This window comes from Anomalospiza imberbis, chromosome 1, assembly GCF_031753505.1.
Source record: "Anomalospiza imberbis isolate Cuckoo-Finch-1a 21T00152 chromosome 1, ASM3175350v1, whole genome shotgun sequence".
NCBI classification, from domain to species: Eukaryota; Metazoa; Chordata; class Aves; order Passeriformes; family Viduidae; genus Anomalospiza; species Anomalospiza imberbis.
Genome location: NC_089681.1, coordinates 27,828,939 through 27,850,961, shown reverse-complemented (window position 1 = coordinate 27,850,961; position 22,023 = coordinate 27,828,939). Strand labels below are relative to the sequence as shown.

The 22,023-nt window shown below is 35.5% G+C and overlaps 1 protein-coding gene across 7 annotated transcripts in view; it reads left to right on the top strand.

The window, feature by feature from the left end:
* The window catches only part of RALYL (RALY RNA binding protein like), a 374,914-nt gene that overhangs the window by 42,131 nt on the left and 310,760 nt on the right, over positions 1-22,023 (top strand). The window lies entirely within an intron of this gene.

The window sequence follows — 22,023 nt, the reverse complement described above, 5'->3', positions numbered from 1 at the left end:
GATATCACCATTCCTTCTACATGGAGAGTATAAAAAAAATTAAATATGATAAATAACAGTATAATCGGACTAAGTTAAAGCCTATATTTTAATATTTGTACAAATAAATCTACTATCCTCGTCCTTGTCATTGTCATTCTCCATACACTGTGGAGTTCCTAAGTACTTTCTAAAACATCACATATTAAATGTGGCTTGATTTCTGGTTATACCAATTCCTCCTTGCCTTTTTCTCTTCCATGGTAGATTCAACTTAGGCCACCCTGTAAGAGATTTGTTATACTCATGAAAATGCAGCAGCATTGCCTCCTTATACTATGACTTATGTGAAAGAATTAAAAGAAACATTTGGAGGGCTATTTAAAATAGATATAAATATATCTGCCTCGATTAAAGGCAAGTTATTTAATTTAACAGAAACTGTTAAATAAACAGCATGTTTTATTAGGTGGCAGAGTTTTGATGCCAATGAGTCAGGTTGCCAGAAGCTTTCAATCATGTGTCTCTGTTTTCAATTGCTGATAGCACTGCCAAATATAAACCATGGTGACTCTAATACTTTACACTGAATATATCCCTCAGATATTTAGTTAAAATTTTGATTAAAATAAACTCTTCCTCAAGAAAGCTTAAGAATACAAATACAATTCTCCCCACTATCCTCCCCACCATTCCCCCAGCCCCTGCCTCTCTGCTCTGCCCCCTGTATTGCATCCTCCTGCCATGTAGGAGGGATGAAGGGGAGAAAGAGGAGAAAGGAAATGGCTGGACAGAACAGGAGCAAGAGGAACTGTGATAAAGGAAAAAATGGAGGGGGAGAAAATAGATAGAAATGAAATAAACATTCCCAATGAAGATACAAGAGATTGAATACCAGCAGGGGAGGAATAGAGGCAGTTATGTTAAGAGGATGAATATAGGGTTGTGTGGGATAAGAGAAAGAAGTAAAGGTATGAGCAGGAAAAGGCAGACAGGAGTCAGAAGAGGGAACAGGAGTTTAGGAGCTACAGTGGGAGAGGAACTACATAGGCTAGGCTGAAGGAAACACTGACAGGGAACTTGAGCAGAATGTTTAAAAACCATAGAATATATTTTTTTCCTTAAGATATCAAAATTAATTATATCATTCATGTGTATCTACTTTGCCTTATTTATAAAATAGCAAAGAACTTTAAGTATGCCTTCATTCCCTGAAGGACAGGACCAGCTGGAGACTAACTGTTTCCAGTGCTGTCACTGATTTAGCATGAATATCCTTGCTGAGTACAAAAAAGGGATCTTCTTTCAGCAGTGCTGTATGGTAATTGTTTTTTGTAAATTCTTATTATTGCACTGCCTCTGAACTGTGCCAAAAGAACCCTAAGGCTACAACTAAAGGATCCAGAAATTATGTAACACCTGAAAATTAAGGTAACTGAGGCATCCTGAATTATCACTCCAGTCGTGTATTTATTTTGATCCAGTCTTTCACTCTACCACAACCACCCACCATCACATGCTATTTTCTATCCATCATCTCCATTCACTCCTGGATCTTTACAGGGTAAAAGTGTAAAGATGTGCCCTTGTCACATTCTTTGTTGGGACTGCAAACTCAGGTCTACTTTGTGGTGGTGGGATTAAAGACTTCCAACTGGTTTTCAGTAACTGGTTTTCACAGTGAGCCTTTTTCTTGCTTGCATCTGACGATCTGTGTGCGAAAATACAATTATATGCCTACCTTGTTGCTTAATGAGTTTTGATAAATGTCATTGATCAAGCACTGCACTATGCTTTGTTTTCTGTCTCAGTTTTGGTTTTTTATATATATTGCTTTACTCTATAAGGCAGTAGCAGATAAGTTTAGTGATAAAAAATTCCGTATCTCTACTACTGTGCTACTAAGATACTACAAAGAAGGATTCTATTCAGCTGTGTATATAGTATAAATGAAACACCACACAGATTATGAGTATTTCACTGACTTCATCAAAGATATTAAAATTATCAAAGTACTTAAAGCAGATTATACTAACATGTTTTGAGCTCTGTTGTTAGAGACCCAGGCCATCTACAACCATAGAAGATCATTGTTATTATTTAACTGCACCTGCTGGTCCATTTCTGTTGGTAAGAAGAGAAGGAAGAACCATGTAGTGGAAAGCATAATGTGTGTGATGCTATGGAAATGCTACCCCAGGCAGTTGTGCTTCTGCCCAGGAAATCTTTGTGAAGATCATGCCAAGATCTTGTGTGTCAGTTTGTTTGTAGCTGAATCAGTCTCAAGCCCTTTTCTAGAAGGCATCAACACACAGGCACAAGAACATGTCCCTGAGTGCTTGATTGCACATTGTTGAGAAAGTTCTTTTGCAGAAATGTCTTCTCCCAGTAAGTTAAACCATTGCAGTTTTAGCAGGGATTGTAATGATGCCTGTTCCCACCTGTGGCAAGTATTTAATTGAAATTCACTTGCTTATGATGATAAAACCATCATTATACAATGAAAACCTTTGTAGAAATCAATGTCCTTGCCAAAAGTCAAGTAAATCAACATTTTTAGCAAAATCAGCATATATATTATGGTCATCCACATTAAGAAAATTAAGGTTATATGAGTTTATAGTAAAGCAACCTTTCTGAAAGCTTGTTATATAGTAGAATTGTTGTGGCTGTGACAGTGAAAGAATACAAAAGTGACAACACTTCCTACAAGCATCTTTAAATAGTTACATTCTGTCTTCTTCATATCAACTTGTATCATTCCTAGCTTTAATATGTACGCAAAAATAGCATATCTTTCCTACCTCACAAGCACAACTATCTAAAACTCTGAAAATGAAAGCGACACTGATGTGATTTTTGAAGAGGTAAATTAAGATGAAGGGAAAATATGTGTGAATTTAATACATCTCAATGCCTGAACATATGCTAAAATAACATGAAGTCATGTTAAATGCCTTCAAACAGGAGCTGGATCAGAACTAATTCCCATTTATCATATTAGTAACTGAGATTTTTAACCTTTTATGGAAGGGCAGAATTTTTGAATAGTAGTAGCTTCCAAATTCTTTCTGTTGCAATGTTTAATTCATCTGAATTTGCTTTTTTTTATCATGTGGGATGCCTATTGTATAAAGAATAAGGGTATGGAATGCCTGCAGAAATACCGGGAGAGAGAGAGTTCACTGAATTTTTGAATAGCTCAGAAATACTATAAATTCATTATTATTATCTTATCTTTTAAAATCTTTGGTATCAATATGACTGCAACTGCAGGTGAGTTGCAGGTGTCTTTCCCCCTTGGAGCTGATCACACAGGACAAGTGCCAGATATTGACTCACCTCAAAAAGGGTACTACAGATCTCTCTCTCCACAGCAAGATCTGTAGTGACCCTCTCCAAATAGAGGCTGCACTTGGATTCTTCTTGCACCCACTGGGCAGTAAGACAGATTTTATTTCTCCATGTGAGGATGAAGCTCAGGTCACACCTGCTCAAAGACAGCAGGCTTCTGGACATACTGATACATTTAATCTCATTTGGCCCATTATAAAGGCAAATCACAAGGCTTTCATACTGAAGGTGTAGAACTGGAGAAAACCCTGAAGCTTATCCTGAGGTTGTTAATGCACAATGATGGATCTAAATGGTATTTAATCTGAAAGAGTCCACAGGCCTTTGGCCCCAAAACCTTCCTATTGCTTGTGAACCTTAACAGATGTATTCTTTATGTCCACACAGAAGAAATCATCTCACACTGCAGGAGGATGAAAAATCTGTTTTGCCAAGTGAGACCCTTTTAACAAAATATTAGATAAAGAATTTGCAAAGCTACTGGTGAGGTGAAGAGTGACTCATTGAAGTGATAAAGAAATGACCATATGAACAGAAAAAACTTGTCAATGTTAAATAAATTCCCCTCATGTTTCTCTGGAAGAAGAGAACTATCAGTTCTGAAAGCTTCATGAATTATAGAACTTAATAAATATTCTAGAGCATATTTTTGGATGGAAGTATCATGCCATCTTTCAAGAAGTGATCGGTAATTCATGAAGCAATTGTTTGATGATGTCAGATGCTGTTTTCCTGTGGTTCTTAGACAGACACTTTACCCAGGTAGAGTATGAAAACAACTCACCCACTCAAGCTCAACAACAAATTACTTGTGCTGCCTTAGGACTCCTTTTCTGCTGTCTGTGAGGGCCAAGAAGGAAAATCACAATGGATCATGTAGGAGGGGAGTAAAAATGAGCTTGGAAATGGGCAGGAATAATCAGAAGGAACAGAATGATAATTAACAAACGTAATTGTTTGTCAGAACCAAAGCAGAATTATTTCAGTACAGTAAGTCTCACATTTCAGAACATTTTGATTTCATTATACAGGGCATCTCTGACTTTGAAATTTGATAAATTCTTCCCCCTCTCACGCATTCTGTCCAATCTTAAATTGGTAACTGCAGAACACAATTTTTCTTTTCTTGGTGACGTGGAAATAAACATATATAATCATCCAGACACTCAGTGATTGTATACCCAAACCAAAGTTTTTGAAGCCTGCTATGGTTTCCTGTAATGGAGCAGTGGTCTCTGAGCCTTGCCAACTTTCTGAGATGTAGACCAGAGTTCTAGTAAAGTGAACTCTGACTGAATTATGATGAGTGTCCCAAGATTAGTTTTTGATCTGTTCCATGGCCATAGTTTAAACTATTTTAAAAGGACTCCACATATTTATGGAAGACCTTTGGTTGTTTCTTGTTTGCAGTGTGCTCTGACTAGATTTCTGCCTGGTGTTAATGCCAAATTTCATCTCACATTTGAACTGCAGAATTAACTGGGAAATGTCATAAATACTTTAAATATTTCTCTTCTGTAGCAGAGATTTCTCCCAATGGAATTTTTACAAGTAGTTGAAGTCAGTTAAATGCTTGGTATAAAAATAACATCAAATCTTTAAAACAGTGTAAAGGTGTTTGGAACCCACCTTCCAGCTAGCAGACGATGCCAATTAGTGGTAATTTTTTCCTTTGAGCTTCTGGGAGCGACAAAATTAGCATCACTAAGCTGAACACCTTGCCTAGATTTTTGCACATTTTGAGCTTCCTGTCAGCAATCTGGATTTTTAATTTAAAAGACTTAATAAATGCTGAATTTTTTTTAAAGACCCAAGGATAACCGTTGTTCTGTGCTAAAAGTTCCTGTAGCTACCTGCTGTAGAAGTGATTTCAAATATCCAGACCTACAGAGAAATTAAGTAGCCTCTTTTCTGTTCCAGCATTTCATTTTTTCAGCATATGAATATGTATGCAGATAGAAGCAAAATTAACTGTGTCATTAAAACAATTAATTGAAACTACATGCCAAAAAAAGAAAGTAACTCCATAGTGGTTACAGGGAAAATTAGGTCACTTTGGCCAGCAGGTTCAGTTTTCATTTCTGACCTAATTAAAAAATATTTTGCTGAGAATAACTGTTACTTGCAGATTAGCAATCCAATATCATATGTCTTTCAATTAATTATTTATGAAGGATATTTCTATTCTAGGTCATACAACATAGGATAAATCTCAGTGATGTGTTAATGAGCAATGGCAGAACATGTATTGATTCATCACTTTCATTTAATGACTTGGAAATGTTTAATACTCCTAAAGTATTAGGAATGCTCCACCATCTCTCTGTTTCAAATTTCTAATATGTTTTAAGGAAAGGAGCTCAAAACTAGGGATCAATTTCTTTATAAGGTTTAATCAGCAGTTGAGTACCTTTTCAATGTTAAATATGACTGACGAGATTATACAATGGAAAATGTTCTTTTACATTTTATATTTACTTAACAAGGTATTACTTACACTGTATGGGTTATAACAAAGCATTATAGGAATAAAACTGGCAGGTATAAGGTGGTGCTATTGTACAGATACTTTTGAATTTGTTGAATGTCTTGAGGGAATACCTTCTACCTGGATAACTGGAAAAGGCTGACATTAGAAATAAAATCACTTGATATTTAAAGGAGCTTTATTTTTTACTCCCTCTGTGTATAATTTTAGTGAAGATGCCTAGTTATTAACATATTAATAGTATTTTTCCCATATACCCTTACATATGCATTGTCTTCTCATAAAATTATTATATAATAATTGTGTTGTCATAAAGCACTAACTAATAGAATTTTCTATTGACTTCTTAGAGCAATGAACAATGAGAGAATTTTATGTTTCTAATAAAGGTGAAGGAACAGTTTTAATGTGACTGTGTTTTTCATCATCTTCTTAATTTCATTCTTGAAGCAAATGGAAAAAAAACCCTTTATTTTATAGGATAATAAAAATAAAAAAATAAAAAAAATTACAACTTTTTCTGTTGACTGCATAAAAAGTTTATCTTCTAATAGGTGTCTTTTGATCACTGCTCTAGTTACAGTTAGAAGTTTTCTTGTTTTCATTGTTTCTTGTGCCAAAATTTACAAGATCAGTTTTGGCCTTTCTGGAATTTTTTACAAACTTTCTTGTTTTTTTGTGTTCTGTAGGACCTGAGGAGTTGTATTGATTTTATTCTGAATCAAAATCAGTAATGAATCAGGCTAATCTCTGCTCAATATTTGTGAAACCTAGAAGTGTAGAAGGTGAGGAAATAAGTCAAGAGCCACCTGGAATCACTTACCCCTGTCAACCAGTTTTCCCTCAAGAGTGGGGCTGTAACAGGAATCTAGCCCTAAAATACTGTTTAATATTGCCACATTACTTACACTAGAAATATTTTAAAAGGCATGCACCACAAGCAAGAATGATTTCACCAGTCATAGCGCCATGCACGTAAATCTCAAGTATCTCCAAACAAACAGTTTGGGTTAACTCTGAACGAAAGGTCTGTACCAGGAAGAAGAGGTCCAATGTCCAGCTGTAACTGCAGCAGAAGTCACTGCAGGCCAAGTACTAACACCAGGACTGCAATTTGCACAGGAAAACCTGGTTGAAAGTGGTAAAACCTTTGCAATTAATTAATCAGTATTTATTCCTTTAGTACTGACAGTCTTGTTAAAAGTTAATCTAGATGTTGCTCCTAGTTCTATTAAATCTACTTTCCTGAAACGTAGGTTTTAAAAGATCTTTGTATTTGTCATTTTCTTATGACCAGCATCATATATCTGTATATCAGTATATCTATCCCTTTGCATGTACAAATTAAAATTAAAATTATTCTGTTTATAACAAAATTTGATCTTGATAGTTACATTTGCAGCTACCCCCCCTTTTATTTAGTTTTGAGGGTTTTTTATTAAAATCAGCTATTATTAATTTAATTGCATACAAAACCAGAATAAAATCAAGATGTTCAATATCTCTGTTTTCATAGCTTACAGCAGCAAAAACACTCAGAACTCACAACTATTTTCTCATAATTATAATGTATTTATTGGGTGAAATTTTTCTATTTTTTCAATGGTTTTCATTTAAGATAAAATGTTTTTCAGGGACAAATAGAGGGAAAAAATACAGGAAGGTTGGGGGAGTATTATGATGCCTTCTTTTTAAGACAAATAACAATTGCAATGAATAAACAAAAAAAAAAAAAAGCTAAAACCTCTAAACAAACCATGGTGGGAGAAAATGGAACCAATTTGCACCCATTTGGTCTCTATTTCTAGAGACCAAGAAAAGAGCTCAGTTAATCACTTAATCCAAACTGTTTTTCAGAGCTTGGTTTAGGCTGCTCAGGGCTGTTCCAGGTTGCGGCTTGGAAGCCTCAGGGGATGGAGCAGGCAGAGCCTCCCTGGGAAGCTGCAGCCCTGCCCAGCCCTGCCCTGCTGTGAGAAAACCTTACCCGCAGCTGCCCTGTCTCTGCTGTGAGAGAAGAGCACCTGGAAGAGGGGTATGACAATACCTTTTTACAGAACTGAGGTGTGTTGAAGGCCATAGGAGGAGCCCTGAGTGCCATCTCACTTTGGCTCCTCACATGTCCTAGGGATAGATCCTGAAAGTCCTGCACGGTGGGAATACGGGAGCCCGTGGAAACAATTTTGTCTCAGAAGAAAAGGTTGACCTAAGCTTTGTACTAACACCTATAGTACAGGCAAATAGCTGTTTTCAAGGGCACTGACTCCTGGTTTTCCCTAATAGAAACAATATCATTAATATGTAAAAGAATTAAGTTCCAAACACTAAGACTAGACCTGAAAGACTTCATATGCTAGATTGATAAACTAATCAAGATTAAATTTATGACCTTGTGACCATTTCATCACTGACTTATAAAGCACTTTCCATTGTACCTGCAATGTATAGACAAAAACTCCGTAGAATATTTGTAGTGGATTGATTTACAAAAATATCTAAAGTGATCAACTTTAGGAAGCAAAGAGAAAACTTACCAGGTTTGTTATTAATCAAAAGGACAAACTCAGTTATGAAATTTTCATTCATTCTAGGAGTAATCAAAGTCTTTAGGTTTTGCCCTTTTAGCATTATTTTAGCCATTCTACTTAAATTCCTGTGCAATTATAAACCACATTTTGTCAATAACAGATAGATTCAGGTCATTAAGTTTTAATTAATAGCACAGACTTATTTGCAATGGTTGAATACCATCAAAGTGACTTATATCTACTGAACATGTATCAGACTCTCTAATTATTTTTGTGTAAAGAAATTTAGCACAGTTAGGCAATACATCTTCACCATTATAACATTTTTACAATATTATTTTAAAAATATGAGTGGTCACCAATTAACAAGTATTTGTTTATTGATAATTTTCATAGAAGTAGTGATAATACATAGCAATACAATTTCAAAATTTCAAAATAACACAGCAATGAAGGCCATTTACTCCAAGAGAATCTAATTAATAAGTATGTAATAAGGGATTGGAGTAAGAATGCTTACCTGAAAGACAACTAATAGTTCCTGTGAATTTGCATAGAGTTACATTAAATTATACTACATTCACAGAGCTATGAATCTGTGAGAAAGCTTGATTCCAAATATACAAAAAAAACCTTATATTTTGCAAGAGTTTTATGCCTAAAACTATATTCAGGTACTGGACTTTGAACACATTTCACAGATCAATAGGATTGGTTTTGTGCTTAATTTTCAAGAGCAGTCTAGTAGCTTTTTAGAAGTTAGACATATTAATAAATATGTTCGGCTGAAAAATTATATAAACACAGCCCATACTTTTATATTAGTGCAGGTTTTCAATCTTTATGACTTAATATTTCTATGCATGAGATTAAGAAGTCATTTAAGAAGAAATCTTTATTACTTCTATGTGTTACTCTATTCTTCTACATTGTGTTGGCAATGGCCAAAGTATAAAATGTTTACTCTCACTTAGAGCACTAGTGGAAGCTGCTTCCTGCCCTCTGTAGAGAGATAATATTATCATTTGACAGCTAGCTAAAACCAGAGAAAAGTCAACTTTATTTTGTCACTCTTTTCCTTCTCTAGTGTGATCTTGTGTTGAGAAGTAAATTTATTGGAAAACTGTTTATGAGGAAACAAGACTTTAAAAAATACTTGACTTAGTTTGGTAGCAATTAATATTTTTTATTGTTATATAGGATAAGATCAGTATTTCGATCAACCAATTATTTAATATTTAATTTCTAGAATTTAAGGTAGGGAAAGGAAAACATCTACCATGGAAATAAATATGCTTTTGTTGAATTCATTTATTAAATTTCAGACCTAGAGAGGGAGTGTACTTATCCTTTTATAATTATGTTCCCAGCATCACAGCATACTATAGCCACCATTATAATCTGAGCTTTCATTAGGGTTATGGTTGAAAAATATTGGATTTAATGAACAGGAATTCAAAACTTGAAACTATTTGAGATTTCTTGGATGTTGAAATGCACTCTGCAGGGAAAAATACCCACCTTTTCTGGAAATATTTTCTTGCCATTTAACTGATGCTGTAAAATATAAAAGGAATAATACCTGAAATAACTTTCTAAGGTTTAGGACACTTAAGTTTCTGTCCTTATATTTTAGAAACAGCAATCACGTCATTTTTTATTATTGGTGGTTTATGGTTCCAATTCCTCAGGCTCCAGGCTCTGCTGCCATAACTTTCAGAAATATTTTGCTAAGAGAGTTAGCATAAGATATGAGGCATTGCTATCCAAGAGTAAGTCATAGTTCTGTCCTATTCTTGGAGGAAATGAATGGTAGTAAAACAAAGGAAAGGACATAAAATGGATCCTGATGGTCATTGTTTTCTAAATCCCTAAGGTTGGGTCTCAGTATGAAATGTGAGAACAGCTCAGGGCACTGTGAGGCTTGGCTCTGTATGGGCATCCTCTGGTACACCTGTATGTCAAAAGGAAAATGCACACTGGGCTACCTGCACTGAGCCATTGCAGAGCCTGTCAGCTCTGGGAGCAGGACATTTGCAATTCAGCCAAGTGCTGAAGGTGCACAGCTTACCAAGCAGACATGGGCTAAGTGATTGAGGTGAGCTCTGTTGCACAAAACTGTAATGTGCTGAATAAATGTTCCCTAAGCAGTGGTTGGGAAGAGTTAAACAGGGCTGAATGTAGCCAAAGAGGTCATTAAGAGCAGCAGACTCTAGCCAGCACAGGACACTGGATGTTAATGATGGAGAGCTGCAGGTTTCACAGCTTCCCCTGGTTAGGTGTCTCATAGAAAGGCATGAGAGAAATCATCCAAGAGAAATGCTCCCTGTTTCATGGGCCTTCTTACTGGGACAGATGCCAAGATAGAAGGATTTGTCTTACTATTAATTTCTCTCCTAGGCCTCATTCAGAATTTTTGGTAGGCACTCTGAATTCAGGAACTGCAGCTGAGAAAAAGTACAGATATTGCATTTTATTAAATAACTCCTGACAAAAATTATTGAACTACAATTACATAATAGAATAAAATAGAATTAAATGAAATAGCATAGCATAGCTCAAGCTGGAAGGACATCAAAAGACCTTCTTATCCAAACTTTCACAGGAAAGGTGGCCTAAATATTGGCCCAGTACTGGCAGGGGATTAATACTTACCTCATCCTATCTCAGGACACTGGTTATTGGTGCTTGGGAAAAATAATTATTATGCCCATATTGCTATCGGGTTTTTGTTTGTTTGTTTTTGAGGAATTTCATTCCTCTGTCTTTTAAAACTCAATTTGCTTTTGATGGATTTTCTGGGAGCCAGGGGAAGTGTGCTTTTTGGCTACATGTATGTGGGGTATGTGAAAGTTGCAGGCATTTATGGTTTTCATGTTGAAACCAGAGCTAATGACACGTCTTGTGTAACTGGGAAGCAGCACTCAAGGTTTGAAGACTGCTCTGAGTACAGATTCCTATATTCAGTTACACTCTTATTTAAATTACAGGTGTTCAATGACTTAATTTTTGAAAATAGTTAGACAAAAGTGAAACTGGTCGGTAAATGCTTAAAACTATCTGATTACATTTGTAATTCCCACTTGTGTTCAATCCATTTGATTGACATACCAGGACATAAAGTTGCCCTTTATGTCCTGGTATGTATCTGATTTCATCTGTGGGTGCTTGGATAACTGTAGTCTGACTGTACATCTGCCTTGGGGTTTTTTTGTGTTTTACCTCAGTTTAAGAAATTGTTCTGATGTGGGGAGTCAACAGACTTTGAAGAGCCAGGCTGCCTGTAAGGAGAGCTGCTCTCAAAACCCTACTACCCTACAGTTTCATTTTGAATTGTGAAATTCTAGTTTTCTTTATAATCATGTTAGGCGTTTGTTGTTGATATTATCTTGAGGTAGTGTCCCACAAGTGCATTATATGTTAGCCTGGATTCTGTGACTCGAAAGGAGGTGTGCTGAAAAACCCTCACCCTAAGCATTGGACACTCAGACTGGCAAAAAAAAAAAAAAAAAAAAAAAAAAGCCTGCTGATCTTTCAAGTAATATGATAATATGTTCCAGATACAGAAGGCAAGGTTAACATTTAGAAAGAAATTCAACAGTATCTTAAATTAATAGAAATAAAATCTCCAGACTTTAATATTTAATGCATTGCAACACTCTCCACTGGTAATACAGCAGTGATAATGAACAGCTATAACAAATATATAATTTTTTCCCTTACTGATAAATCTTTACAAGAAAGGTTGCAATCTCTCGCTGCCTCTTATTCGCTTTTGCTTTTGTAGCATGTCATGTAGTATGTATAAACTCTATTTAGAGAGATAATTTGCCACAAAATTTTTCACAATGTAAAAGGTTACTTATTCACACAAAGTCAAGCATTAAGGCAGAAAATGCCTGTTTGAATGAGATTTTTTTCTTTTCTATGTAATGTCATATTCTCTGCAGTACAGAAGGAAGTAAATCGTGTTAGAAGCAGTAAAACTCATTTCTTATTATTGCTGTAATACTGACCTTGGCAATTTTGTGAAAAAGCCCCCCATTGATAATAAAAGATAAAGAAGAAGAAAATGAATATACTGCTCAAATTAGGAAACAAATGCTTAAGAGATACTTAGGAACTAGTAAAGAGGACTCCAATTTTCTGTGTTTTTCTGTCCTCTAAATGGAATTTTGAATTGCAACACTACACACAGCCACTGGGAGTTTCAGACCCATAGAACTCTCTACCTTGTTTCAGGCAGTAGAAATAAATTTTCATGATATTACAGCAAAAATGTTAAAACCAATAACTCTCCTATTAAATACACAAACCATTATAAGCCATATTAATATGTAAGACAACAAGAAAAATAGAAAATAATAAATTAAAATAAACACAAAAAACCCCACACACTACTCTAAATACAACCCTACACAGAAAAATATGTCCAAAACTGAAACTCACTCATCTTCCAAGGAAGTACACTGTGTTTTCCAACTACTTGTAACTCTTCAAAAGGCCTGGATGTAGTCCCATGTGGTCAGTTGTGCTAATGTCATGGGTTTATCTCAAATGACCCAGAGGACTTAGGTCAAAAAGAAAAAAAACAACACAGTGTAAGAATACAGAAGAGTATAGTAGCTCCCTCTGTCCCCAGGCATAATTGAAGAGGTGAAAACACCAAAGGGAAACAAATGTGTAAGTCTGATGGACATCAGAAGGTTAGTGCTTTTTTATAATCACATTTTCAGGCTGAGGGCAAGAACCTTATTTCACCACTGGTCTAGTTGAGAAAATTATTAGCGGCTATATATTTCATATGTTTTATGTCAGCCTTCAGTACTTAACCAGCCTATTAAAGCAGAGAAATATTTCAGTGAAGAAATCTGCAGGAAAGCAGCATATGGAGAGCAATTCAAGGAGTAGAAATTTAGCCTAAAGAAAGGAGAGTTTCACTGCATAGATTAAAATGCTCAAGTCATAATGTCTGCATATAGGTTTTAATGTATTTCCCTGAACGTAGGCAACATGCTGCCAGCAGGTTTGGAGCTATGAGGGAGCTGCACCTTTCTGGAACTGGACCAGTATACCAGAGGGATGCTCCAGGATGTCTTTGATGGTAATATATACCTATGTGTAACCAAATAATTCTTCTAGAAGTTGTCCATATAAAAAGCATTTGTCTAAACCATCGTTATACCTAATGGTGGTCAGTCATTGACAAAATGTATGTCTGCTGTACGTTGATGTGAGTATATGTGTAGGCTTTGCTGTCTATGTTTAATGGGTACTTAGACACACAGGACATAAACAAGAACCTGTATGTATGCACCTAATTTAAGTGTCTTCATTCTTGAGCTGAATCCTACCCTTTATCTATGGAGATTTATATAAAGTGCTGCTTGTCTCAGAATGTGAAATTCAAGATTTCAACGACACAGATAAAAAAGGAATTAAGATTGTCCTGAATTAAGAAATCTCCACATCTGAAAGATATATTCATCAATTTAATAGAGATCTAGTGACTTGATTTTTAACCTTTTAATTGAATGTAAAACAGATAATGTTTGTGGACTTCATTTGGATTAAAGAAAGCAAACAGCAAATAATTCTTCAAGTTCAACATAGCATTTCAAATATAAGTGAGAGTTCAAATCTAATGTTAAGTGACCTCTGAATTCTATGTGAGGAAAATATGTGTGCAACATTTCTTATTTACAGTGATAGATTTTTATGAATGACCCATTAAAAGCTTCTTGTGAGTTAAAAAAAAAATGGGAGAATGTAGTGATGGTTATAAAAAATTTTGTCAGGAAATTTCTGCTTTTAGGAAATTTACAATAGACCCGAAACAATTCATTGGGAAGTTTAATTTCACATGAAATGCAGAAGAATTACGTGAATGTTTCAGAGCTGCTTATTTCAGACTCTCATTTTCCATTCCAGATACCTTGAAAACAGTCGGAGTTCTGGGCCATCTCACCCAGATCAATGCTTCAGCCCTCATGTTAAAGGTTGAAATGACTTACTAAGTCTTACTTAGGTCTCAACTATGCCACATATTTTTGGTCTAGTCAGTATGAAGGATAAAGCATGATCCAGCATGATGAATACACATGTACAAGAAAAAAAAAAGCAACTGAATTGCACCAAAAACCCTTATACTTTTTTTTTTTTTTAATTTAAAGGCAAAATTGCAGTCAATAAGTGCAATTTAATATAGTAACAAAATTTTGCATTAATAAAATATCTTCATTGTGGATATACTTTTCCTTTCTCCCTATGGAAGCAGTTATATTTCATGAAACTACTTTAATTTTCACTGGATGAAAGGGAGAGGGGCTGACATTAGCCACAGGGCAAGTGGAGTAGCAGCTCTGAGTATCACCAATCAATATTTATGCCTGTGTCTACCATAAAACACTGGGGTGCAAACAGACATGTTTGGGTTTTTCACTGAGCAACAGCAGTGTGCCTGATCTGAGGGGCTTCCTCAGCTCATCCTATTTCCCAGGTTCCAGGCATTGGTGCTGGAAACCAGAACTGAAAGCAAGGTTCCCCTGAAATGGGAGCTGATGTTTGAAGTGGCAAAGTGGTAAAAAATTTCTGGACTCTTCCTATTTCCACTGCTCTGGCAAACCTCTAAATCATACCCAAAGGGCAACATTTGCAGCAGCAGAGCTGCTTTGTTCCCCCGACTGAATCATTGCTCATTAGCCTTATCTTTAGTAACAATTATCATTTCTCATGCTGTGCAGGCCCAGTGAATCTTAGGTAACGTGGCTTCAGGCTGGGTACGGGACTTACGCACACACCCTGTGGCAGATTTATTAAGTACAAGAGGATGAATCTCAAGGGCAACTCACAGAAACCTGAGCAAGTCTTTTTACAGATTCCTTTTTAATGTTATTATTTGAATGGATCATTTTACATATTGAATGGATCATTTTGCATATTGAGTCATAAATTTCCAAAAGATTATTTCATTAAACAAATATGAATGAGATAATATATGGGATTTTGGTGCCCAATTATGCAAATACAGCAGACATACTTTCTCATGTCAGTTAAAAAATTCATAAATTTCTAGGACAACATGGACATGGAAAAGCAGGATTTCACCTATGGATGTACGAGGGCTACCAACTGTTATATAACCGCTTTTGCTTTGAATACTACAGTGCCTCTTGGTGCTGTAAAAAAATGACCAAGGTTTTCTATTTGATAATTCATTCTGATTAGGTATTTTGCTTTGAAATAACTTTTATTATTGAATTTAACAGGCTGTTTTTATTACTACCATTAACAACCAATCCCATTCTTTCCCTCTCTTGTTCTTAATTTTTTTAAAACCTACACCAGAGAAAAAGAATTTAAACATAATATACATTTTAAAAAGTTTAAATTTATAAACATAAAATAGAAATTTCCAGAAATATTTGTAAAAAATATAAGCAATCACTTTCTGATAAATTCCCCGACTGGAATAGTGACACCATGTTAACCAACATTTATAGATTTATGCAGTAACTTCTCTTTCCAGTATGTTGCAGCTGTTTAGGTGACACCAGTTTCCTGCCTAGCATTGTAAACATTGATTTTCATAGGTCACAAATATACAAAAATGAAAAAAATCCTCAAAATCCTTTAAAACAAACAAACTAATTTATATGGCAGAATAAATGTGGCTACTAAATTTGTGATAGTTTATGTTTGTTGTATTTTAGTGTTAAAGTTTTTTGTTGTCCGGAAAAGAAATAGCAGAAACCTGTGTGATGTGACAAAATATGACTAGCAGTTACATGTTGAGGATGAAAAATTAATTCTACATATATGAATTCTTTCTATTCTGCAAAATATGTGAATTTGTAATAGAGAATGTGTTCAACCCAATTCAAAATAAAGGATGGATTGATACAAAGATTAATGAGAGGCGTAGAAATTTCATTGTTGGCTTTTTATTCAACACAGAGTTGGTCCTGAATGTAATTACATGAATAAAGAAAATCTGCCTTTTTCAACAAGTGATGGATTTTTAATTTTTTTAAATGACCCTGATGGCCTTATTTTGGAAATTTCATTCCTGAAGTAGGAGTTCTCTTCTATGAACAAAGAGAGTCATATTTTACCATGGAGAATTACCACCAGGTTATTTGAAGTACTGGGAATTGTTTGTAATTCTGTTATGAAATGAAAATAGTTCTGAAAATATCACTTTTAAAAGGTGTAGACACTAACTTAATTATAACCATTTTCAAGAGCTGTTCAAAGTGGACAAAAAGGTTGCATTAGAGAAGGAGAAATCCTCAAGGAAAATTTTAGCTAACTCTGGCTTTTTACTCCTAGAATCTCCTCAGGTTAGTAACAGAACTGTGTGAATTGCAGGCAGCTCACTGGCCCTCAGGAGCAGCAGAACACAGCAACAGAATTTATTCTGTTCCTCATCTTGACATTGCTTTTAGTATGACAGCCAGGCAAAATACATTAACCATTATTTTAGTATCGAAATTAGTAAAGAAAATTATTCTTAGATATGCACAGGGATCCTAAGAGGGATACTCAGGTAGCATGAGACTTGTGTTGATAAAAGTCAGAGGTCATAATATCCCTCTGCCTCCATTTCTCTATTTTTTGCAGTGGAAGTCATGAATTTTATTTATTCCTCCTCAAAACTCTTACAATTATGACTTGACTAGTAATCACAGATGACTATGAAGAGCTAAAGGATTATGTAAATACTAACTATTTTTCTTGTTATTGTGCTGTCTAATGCATTGTTCTCTCATCCTCCCTGCCATTAAGCTGCCATCAAATGCACCTTGTATTATGACATTAATCCATGCTTTTATAACATTAGAAGCCATAATAGTGTATCTTATTGGCTTCATAAATACACCTAGGAAGATAAATTCAAATTCTTTTTCTAATTAAAGGGAAGAGGGCCATAGTTTCCCTTAAACTTTCTGGCTGTTTGTCAGCACAGAGCTTTCATGGGGTTAACTCATAAAGTTAACCCCCATGGGGTTAACTCATAAAGTTAACACTGTCTTGGGAGCAGCATTAGCTCCCAAGTAAGAGCATTTTCTCTATTAACCCCCTAGACCTCCCTTTATGCTCGAGATTAATCAGAATCTCCTTTCTACTGGGGCTAATAATTCCTTTTTATCTAGAGGTAAATGAAATTCAAACACAATAAGTACCACAGGCAAAACAATGCAATGCTGGCTTTTTTGTATGTTTATAGCTTCATATAAATGGATAGATCTGCTCAGTTTTTAATTACTTCTGTTATTAAACCTCCCTTTAGAAGCAAAAACCATTTTTGAAGAAAGAAACCAACGTTTAGCATTTCACAGCAAAAAACCCTTCATCAATCACTTGACCTCTCTCAGCCTGCCTTGAGGTTTCTTCAAAGAAAAACATCAGTGGGCAAAACTTGGAAATCTCAGATGTCTCCCAGTTTTATTCCTAATTCAAGACTTAAGATACCTAGAAAGGTTTCTGAATTCAGCTGACCATTTTCTGTGCAAGCAAAGAGAAAACGGGGGAAAAATTATGAAAAGCATCACAATAAATCTGCAAGACTTTTTCAGCTTTTATTTTTAGGTTTCTTTGCTTTGTGGGAGAACAGGGCTTTAAGTTTGCCTCCTTCCTGTGAAAGGTTAAAACTGCATTTGATAGCAGCCAGGGAAGCCCCAAAAGTGCTTGACATGCTATGTTCTTGTGCTATGCTAGCTGAAATCACTTCTCTGATTCAGAAAAGACCTTCATTTATCTTCTCACCTTGCAGATAACTATTGAAAGGAAGGGAGACCATGAGGGTGGTGACCAGAGACAATAATCCTACTAACAAGGTGTGTAGAAAGAGACAGACCTTCACACTGATATGAAGACTATTATTAGATGTATGGTATTGCATTAAGGGGTATCGCTAATTTAACCTCTAGACCATATTCCAGGCAAACTTCCATACAGTTCTCTATGTACATATTAGCAGAAATCATAAGTCTCAGATTATTCACTTCATCAGATTAATTTAGGACTTCATATTTAAAGTAGAAGAGCAGTTTTATAGATTCTTTACAAATTCATTAGAATTTCATTCTTACTTGCTGATTTCAAAACTGTCTATCCAGACCAAAAGTGTTCAATTTTATTTCTGCGTGTATTTGTAAGACACAAGTAGGGGTTTTTTTTTGTGTGCAAGGTGATACTATTGCTACCTAAACTGTGTATCTGTTGAAATGCATGTAATAACTAATCAGCAGCTAATATTTGTTAAGAAATACCGTTCCTCCTTTCTTTGACCTAAAAGAATTCTCTCAGTGAATGCTTTAACTTAAAGAGCTTTTAACTGAAAAAAAATCCATTAGAGCAGACTGTAGTTGAGTATACTTTTGGCAGCTAAGATGATGCACGTGATGGTTAGGGGAATCTGCAACACAAATTCCCCCAGACTAATCCACAGAACTGCTGAAACAATGGAAATTCTGTCATTATGCAGCAATTTGGGCTCTGGTTCAAATGTGAGACTTCCTTTCAAAGAGTGCATACTGCACCTGTATAAAGTTGATTATATGTTAAGTAATTTAGGCGCTTGCTTAATGTTGCTTGTTCAAAGTTAGCAGTATAACGTGAAAAGTGAAAGATTAGTGAGAGAAGAAGGGGACTAGGACTTCCAAGGTAAAACTAACAGAACAGTGGTAAGAGAAAGCAGGAAGGGAAACTGCTGTGCCAGGGAGTGGCCCACAGGGAATTCTCCAGAATCAGCTTTAATTAATGTTCCAGTCCACAACCCTTGTACAAAAGCTGAGATCTGATAGAGATTGCTAATAGCATAATGCTGTCCTTTATCATTTTAACTCAAAGGAATACATCATGAATGAAATGAATGACATAGAAGACTGGAGTAATAGAAACGGCCCGAAGTATCATTGTGTAAAAAGGAATGAATGGTTCCTTAATATAATCTCTAATCATAAAGTAGGTAATAGATTACTGAGCAAGAGAGGGACCTTGGGGCAATCCCAGAAATAATATCAGATATCAGACATGAATATTTTGCAGCTATGGAAAAGACAAGTATATAACCAGAAATTATCAGATATGTTTTCAACAGAGTGAGGGTATAACTACACAGACCAGCAAAGCCTCCTCTTAAAGAAAATAGTTTTGCTTAGGAAATATTATTTCAAATGGGAATAAGGGCAGAGAAGGGCTGCAAAACTGATTATAGAGACACAGAAACTATGATACCCAGTGAGTGTGAAAGGCATTGTTTCATTCAGCCAAACAAAGCGGAGGCTGTGAAGGGAGAGAAGTGCTCTGTATAATTAGAAGGCTATATGTAAACTCTAAAGAAACAAAAGAAAAAAAAGGAAACAAAACCTTATATACTGTCTAGACGGTACAACAAGTACATTTAAAATGGCACAGAATAATTTCTGATGGGAATTTGGATACTGGATCATCAAAACACTGAGTTTCAGGAAATACTCACAGAAGAGATGGACGAAAAAAAACAAACCTAACTGCTCCCACAGTGCTACAGCTGACACCTGCAAGGGATGGCACTTGTTTCCTCTTGTGACCAGCAGGAAGTTGGGTGTACTTTGGGGGATAGATATTTTCATCTCAATGTGAGGACAAGTAGGTATGGACTTGATCAACAGGTGAAAAATTTAATTATAGTACATATGACTTGAGTTAGTTTCTTGTATGTTTTAATAAGGATTGAGAAGAAATTTCTGTGGAGATCAATTAGGTTAAGACTTAAACTTCTTATTTGCTTTCCTCCTGGTATCAAACATGAGATATTTTCATTAAGTTTTGCAAGTTGGAGATACTGCACTGTAGCAAAAGTGAAAGATGGTTACAGGCCTATTAGCCAAATGTGGCAAGATGATCCTGGCATGGCCAGACTAATATCTGGAAATGTCGGTAAATTTAAGGCAGTCTTTACAAAAGAAAATAGTCCATTAAGAGTTCAGTGCCTACTACAGAAAAATAAGCCTCTAAAGTTGTTCCTTTCTACACTTTTACACTTTCTACACTTTTAACTGGGAAATTTACTTCTCAGTGACAGTTTGCTTCCTCAGACATAAAAGTCAATATCAAAAAATGCCATTTGAAATTTTTAAGAGTCCATTATAACTGCCTTTTAAGTTTCCTTGATTAGCACAGAAAATATGGAACAGCTATTAAACTGCTGTTCCCCTAATAAACATTAATTATAAGACAGCAGGTGATTAATCACTGATAATGAGCTATAGATGACTTTTAATGGTCAGCTAATAGTGTCATGGGCCTTTAATGCTGAAAATAATTAAAATTAATATCAGATTGTATGGTGAATACACATGCTAAAATGTGCTTACAGTTCAAAAAGCAGAAAACCAAATATAGAAGGAATATCTTTCCCTGTGACCGTGACACTTTCTATCTCAGTGCTCTAGGCACGTGCAGGAGGGGAAATATTAATTATTGGTTTAAGGACTGTTTTACACGGAGCTTGGATTTGGATTATAATTTACAGCTATTGTTTTTCCTACTGCAGGTGAAAGTCCTAACCAGCATTTTACAATTTTTCTCCTTTGTTGTTGTTCCTGACACAAGAAATCTTGAATTACAGCATGGAGAGTGAATCCATAATGGCAAAGAAATCTTTACCATCACTTTTCCACTTCTGTAACAACCTATAGATTATTACTGAGGCATTCCCATGAAAATATAGACGTGACTTGCAGTCTCTCCCCAGTTGCAAAGAAAATGTAATCCTGGCCTTTCCTTCCTGGATGGCTACAAGTGATGTTGCTCTGTAAGATTCAGTCTTTAGAGGGGGGGAAGAGCAGTTCTTTACCTGAAAGAGAGTTACAGCCCTGAAAGGAGATCCAAAACCATCAACATTTTGCACCTTAATATTGTTCAGAATGAAACAATATGCTTGTTCTCACTTCCTATGCCATTGGGGTGTGTGAACATCCTGGCATTCAGTTGCCTTCCTGCTGGGAACCAAACTCTCCCATTTTACTTCTGGAAAGCTCTCTCTAGCCCGAGAGGTGCTCAGCACAGATTGCTTTGCTTCTTTAGGGCTACTTTTTCTCCCAGGACAGGTCTAAGCTTTGTGTTCAAACAGGTTTATCCACACTGAATAGTTCCTTCAATATGTTGTATCCCATACTGTGTTTGGCATTGCTGGGAAAGTGTCAATTTGCCATGTCAGGAAGTGTATGAATGATCATGCAGCACAGGCAAACATAGGATGGTGCTTGAGTCCATGTCCTGCCTCTCTTCACTTTCTATTGTAGTTAAAGTCTTTTGTACCTAATTTAAGTCATTGCAGATTATGGAATCAGGATCTGTGTATTAGGGTTTACCAGGATGGTAGCAAAACAATTTATTTTTAAGGAACCTCTTCCCCATTCGTGGACAAATTAATTCTGGTGTTACAGCCATATAGAAAATCAGATTTTTATAAAATTCAAAAGAATTTGAGGAATAAAATTTTATAAATTTGGTAGGTTATTTGTGTTGTTTTTTTGTGCTTTTTTTTTTTTTTAATTTTGGTTTTGGTTTTGTATTTGGGTTTTTTTTCGTATGTAAAAGCCAACCATGAGTACTGGGTTTAAATGTCAAAAGCAAAATAATCAGTTCACCAAGGTGGGAACAGATGGGAATTCAATGTCAAAATAG